The sequence below is a fragment of the Danio rerio genome, chromosome 11 (genome assembly GCF_052040795.2).
Source record: "Danio rerio strain M-AB ecotype USA chromosome 11, GRCz13ab, whole genome shotgun sequence".
NCBI lineage: Eukaryota > Metazoa > Chordata > Actinopteri > Cypriniformes > Danionidae > Danio > Danio rerio.
Window position 1 is genome coordinate 6,182,317 of NC_141031.1, and position 6,087 is coordinate 6,188,403.

A 6,087-nucleotide genomic window follows, 5' to 3' on the forward strand; every position below is an offset into this window, starting at 1 on the left:
TAAAGAAATGTGTTTTTGGGTTTAATTATCCTTTAAAATATATAATAAATTCACATTTAATAAAACATTTAACTTCAGTTTTTTTGAGCTCAGAAATTAAACAAACAAACAAACAAACAAACAAACAAACAAACAAACAAACAAACAAACAAACCAACACCAACCAACAAACAAACAAACAAACAAACAAACAAAAACAAACAAACGAACAAACAAAAACAAACAAACAAACAAAGAAACAAACAAACAAAGGGTCTTTTAAATTTAGAAATGACGATTTCTGTTTGAGGGACTCGCCCCAACACTTCCCCATCATTTGTCCAGCTCTCCCCTGATTGGTTGGCGAGCCAAATCAAAGGTAACCATGGGTCAACTTTGGCCCGCGGGCTCTATATTGGGGATCTCTGCACTGGAGGAAGAGTAAAAAGTGGGTAAATCTTTATTTTGGGTGACATATCGCTTAATGTTAATAATAGAAACACCACATGTGTGTGTACCTGTGTGCGGGTCTGCAGCTGGATATGTCTCCCACCACCCCCTGCAGTGCTGAAGCTGATCTCCGGTGGAGTAGCAATGGAGTTTATTTTTCGCTACATTTTAAGCCACAGGTGAGTGTGTACACGAGAAAAAGTGAATGACATTCGATGACTGCGTTGGGAAAACAGCCAGAGGTGATCATGAAGTAAAATCCCATGACAACATTAACATAAGTTTTGTTTGTGAGGGGTGAAATGTGAAAGCGTAACATAACGTTAGGCCTACTAAACGGCCTTATCGATCTTCGTTTGTTTTTAGATAACGTTTAGCCTACTGAAACAAAAACACCGAAATACGACGTAATGTTGTGCACAAATAACACATTATATGGTACATGGAGTAAATTCTGTGTATTTTAGGTTTATTTGTGTAGCTACTGGTTGGAGTCACTTTGTTCACAGATTCAGAGTTATTATCATTATTAACGACGATGACACTGCTAGAATCATCATCATGATGGTAAATGTGAATGATTACATTTTAGCACAATGTAGTTTTGTTAGGCCTACTTGATTTTTTTTCCACCTGCATTTTCAGGTAGGCAATCCAAAGACGACACTACATTGTCAGTTTAGCTTTGCACTATTATTATATGGTACATATAACATTTTAATAAAGTATCCACATTAAAAACACTATAGTAATTTATTGTACTACAGTGTTTTTAAACCATAACGTTACTCTTTATACTACAATACTACAACTTTTGATTGTTGTTACAACATATTAGTTTACTTGACTGAAAAACACGTGATAAATAACATTACAGCATATACTTTAGTTTTTACTACAGTTAACTGTAGTACTTAAATCCTTGTAGAAATGACATAACAGTAGCTTAGTATATGACAGAAATATGATATTTTTTATGCTAAAATGCTTTTAATGTAAACATTTTTTATTCATTGTAATGTACAAAATAAATCAATGAAATTGTTTTAAAATGTAATTTCAGTCAACAACCACTTTAAAAAATATGGGGGACTGAAATGTTACCAAATGCTAGAAATAACCCATTAACTTGACTGAAAAGCTGTGATAAATACAGCAGTATACTAGTTTTTACCAAAAGAAAAGTAACTGTGTTATTTAAATCCTTGTAAAAAAAAAAAAAACATGGCCTATATTTTTTTAAGGGGCTGCTTTGTTTTATTGGCTATAGTTGTTGCCTACAACATGTTCATTATGTATGTTGTGTTATCATACAATTAATGGAATTGCCAAAGATTAATTCAAGTTCTTTACTATAGTATGGATTAAAAAGACTAATCGCGTATATAATTTAAGGCTGAAGTTGTGTCGATGTCTGCTTTGTCGAATAGATTATGATTCGTTTAGATTATAAATGATGACGACGGTTTTATAACCTTACTATCGTCATGATGGTGAATGCAATGTATGGTTGGCCCGAGTGTATTTTGCTATCTGGGTAGTGTTTGATTTTGGATTTGCGTTTTCAGGTAAAGAAAATAGCGAGGAAGAAGAGAAAACGACGCTATTTGTCAGTCTAGCTACATGGTAAGTAACGTTACATTACATTTAATTTAAACGTCAGTATTTGTGCTATATAATCATTCCGTGCTGATTTTTTTTGTCGCTATATCTGCTGTTTTGAGTCGAATTGACCGCAGAATCGGATTTATTATTAACGATTATGACTTGTATAACAGTTAGAATCATCAGGATGAAAAACGCAATAACATTTGATTTGATTTAACCTTTAAAAATACCTATATTCGCTGTTATTTTCATTTGTTTTGACCCGAGTGTGATGTGAGCTGTGTACAGTGAGGGAGGCGCTCTGAGTGAGGCGCGGCCGCCATCTAGCGCGTGCGCCGCGCATTGCACGCTCAAACTCGGTTTTTTTCATAGCATACAGTGGAAATTATGAATAAAAGTACTGTAAATCAATAGTTATGAATCTATAATCAATTAAAAGATGGAACGCTTCACGAATTTGCGTGTCATCCTTGCGCAGGGGCCATGCTAATCTTCTCTGTATCGTTCCAATTTTAGTATATGTGCTGCCGAAGCAAGCACGAACTAGGAGCCTGGAGGACTGCTATATATACCCGGGACTTCTGGGTATGTTTCTGCCATGTGGTAAGTGGATAAACCTACTTATTCAACTCATTTACCTCAAACATGACAGTAAACCTCTTCAGGGCAAACCTGCAAACGCTTAAAACCTTCAAAGTTTGAAACCAGCAGTTTTGTAGAGGTTTACCGTAGTATTTTTGAACTGTAAAGCATATGCAGAGGAAGCTGGTTTTAGGCTAGTGTGATTGGATGAGTTCTTCTGTGACGTAACTGATCTTTTGTCCTCGTGTCCTTCGCCTTCCCCCACAGGCATGCGCGGACCTTCCCCCGCCGCAGACCAGAGGACAACATGCTCAGACGCCAGCAAACGGCCCATCGAAACATTCACAGACTCTTAGAGGCTAAAGAAGATCTCGAAGAACCTGAAAAGCTGAGATCAAAGCAGCCATTGAACTCACAGCCGAAGAAACGTTCAAGCTAATGTGAAGGCTGGTGCTTCAGCTTCATGTGCTGAGTAACATTCTCAGGCGTAGCGTAGCGTATTTTTAATGCTTTAAATAAGGTTTAGTTGCACCGAAATGAGTCGTAATGATTAATATGTCTCAACTATATCTTACTTTTACACTCTTTTATCTGCATAGCTTAAAAGAGGGGTATTTCTATCAAAAAATGAAAGTTTACTCATCATTTACTCCACCGTTAACCCAGCTTGAGTTTCTTTTTTGTAGTTAAGCACGAAAGAAAATGTTATGAAGAATGCTGGACATGGGTAGCAATTGATATCTATGGAGGAATGAAATTCCACACAGAAAGCTACACAGGAAGGATGCATTTATTTAATTTAAAAATAAAGCAGTAATACTGTGAAGGGTTGTTATTACTATGAAAGTCAGTGGATGCTAGTTTGTCCAGTGATGTTTGTGTTCAACAGAACAAGGAAACTTAAACACATTTAAAACATGTGGAGAGTGTGTGAATGATCACAGAATATTCATTTTTGGGTCAACTGTCCATTTAGGTGGTTCAAGTACTGTGTTTTTCTCATTTAAACACACACAATAAAAGATATTTTGACAAATGTTCAAAATCGGTACATTCATAGTGGGGAAGAAAATACTATGGTAGTCAATGGTCACCGGTTTCAAACCTTTCAGTTTCTTTTCAAATAAAGATGACAGACATTTCATTTTTGGCTGAACTGTCTCTTTAAGTGGTTTAAATACTGTTATTTTCATTTGAACACAAAAGAAGATATTTTGGAAAATTTTCAAAACCAGTACATTTCTTAGTAGGGAAGAAAATACTATACCATACTAAGTTAATGGTTACCGGTTTCAAACCTTTTTTAATTTATTTTTTTTAAATAAAAATGACAGAATTTTCATTTTTAGGTCAACAATCCCTTTAAGTGGTTCTGATACTGTTTTTCACATTTAAACACAAAAGATAGTTTGAAAAATGTTAAAAACCAGTACAATTGTTGTGGGAAAGAAAATGCTTTGGGAGTCAATGGTTACCGGTTTCAAACCTTTTTTCAAATTTTTTTCAGATAAAGATGACAGAATATTCATTTTTGGATCATCTGTCCATTTATGTGGTTCAAATGCTGTGTTATTACCATTTAAACACAAAAGAAGATATTTAGAAAAATGTCCAAAACCAGTACAATCATAGTAGGGAACAAATACTATGGAAGTCAATGGGTTTTGGGTCAACTGTCGCAGTAAGTGGTTCAAATGCTGTGCTATTTTCATTTGAACACAAAAGAAGATATTTTGAAAAATGTTTAAAACCAGTATATTTGTAATAGGGAAGAAAATACTATGGTAGTCAATGGTCACCGGTTTCAGACCTTTTTTCAATTTGTTTTTCGAATAAAAATGACAGAATATTCATTTTTGGGTGAACTGTCCATATAAGTGGTTCTGATACTGTGATATTCTCATTTAAACACAAAAGAAGATAGTTTGAAAAATGTTCAAAACCAGTACAATTGTAGTTTTTTTTTTGTTTTTTTCTCAAATGAAGGTGACAGGATGGGTATCTTTTAATTTCTTTATTCATCAAAGACTTCTAGGAGAAATGTTTTTACAAAAATAGCTAGCTTAAATGATTTCAGCATTTATTATGTTTTTTCCAGCACCGTACAAGCATTTTTGAATGATTTCCGGATGCAAGTCATGATGCTGAATAATCAGATTTGGATCCAAAAATATATGAAAACAGCAGTTAAGTTGTAAGAACGTTTCACAATATCACTGCTTTCTACTGTTTTTTTATTCAATAAACACATCCTTACTGTATACCTTACTGTGTGTAGTGTATATGTCATTATTATTTAAAACATTAAAAGACCATCACAGTGAATTGAGTTTTTAATATGAAAGTTAATAAATAATTGCTTTAGGTTGTATGTAATAAAATAAATTAGTAAATTGTTGCATTTTACATTCATACTTTTTTTAATTTAATACAGCTATCATTGCTGTGTACATCTTTCTGTGTTGTGTGCATTATTAACTCAGAAAAAACTCCATCAAAGTGAATTCATGACTTTTTAAAATGAGAAATAGATTTCTAGTTCTTTTTTTAAATAAATAAGTTAGTTAATTTGTTATAACATTTTACAATATACATATTACAATAATGTTTTAGTGTATTTTTGGTCCAACAAATGCAGTTTTGATGTTTATCTGTATTAAATGTTATTAGTAAAACTCAAACAGCAGTCTCTTGTCTCCATCTAGTGGCGTAATAAGTTTCCCCAGCTCTTTCATAACAGTGACTTAAATGCTTTTCAGCATAAATTAATATATAATAGACTATTTAAAACGAATACGTACAAAAGTAATGCGTTAATCGCAAATCACAATACTGCTTTATTATACTTTAGATCAAATAAATGTAGTATTTTACAGGCTACATGAAAAATATTCACTTTCATGAATAACGCCCTTCACAATCACCCTTCAGATCACATTTTAATGACTGCAATAAATTACATGGTTATTATAAGTGCGTCTATAAACATTTAATGATGAATTTCACCGCGTCACTGAAACAAATCGTCGACCAGCCAATGGGCTGATGCGTGAAACAATTCGTCAACAATCCGTGATAAAAATACAAATAAAACTCTCATACATTATAGATGCTATTATAAGTGTTTGTTTTGAACATGGATGTTGTATGGTTGATAATTAATTTATTTAATACACTTTTGATGATGAATTGTTTCACCACGTCACACTGAAACAAATCGTCAACCAGCCAATAGGGTGATGCGTGAAAAAATTCGTCAACTATCTGTGGTAAAAAAAAAAAACAATACCACTAAATAGGCTTTAATATTTTGGTCTCGGGAATTCCGGAGTTTTCCAGAAGACAGAACAATACGGGAGACTCCCGAGAAAAACGGGAGTGGTGGCAGGTATGTCTTAGATAACTGTGGTGTCCCTTTCTCATATGAAAACTTTATACATTAGTTTTCTTTTTAGTTCCCCCCAAATA

The 6,087-nt window shown here is 33.6% G+C and overlaps 1 protein-coding gene and 1 non-coding gene across 6 annotated transcripts in view; one reads left to right on the plus strand and one right to left on the minus strand.

The window, feature by feature from the left end:
- The window catches only part of ranbp3a (RAN binding protein 3a), a 1,280,039-nt gene that overhangs the window by 166,715 nt on the left and 1,107,237 nt on the right, over positions 1 to 6,087 (plus strand). The gene's annotated exons all lie outside the window — the stretch shown is intronic.
- Positions 2,471 to 2,577, minus strand: LOC137496753 (U6 spliceosomal RNA). Its single transcript, XR_015503112.1, has one exon. It is a non-coding gene; the product is annotated as a U6 spliceosomal RNA (small nuclear RNA).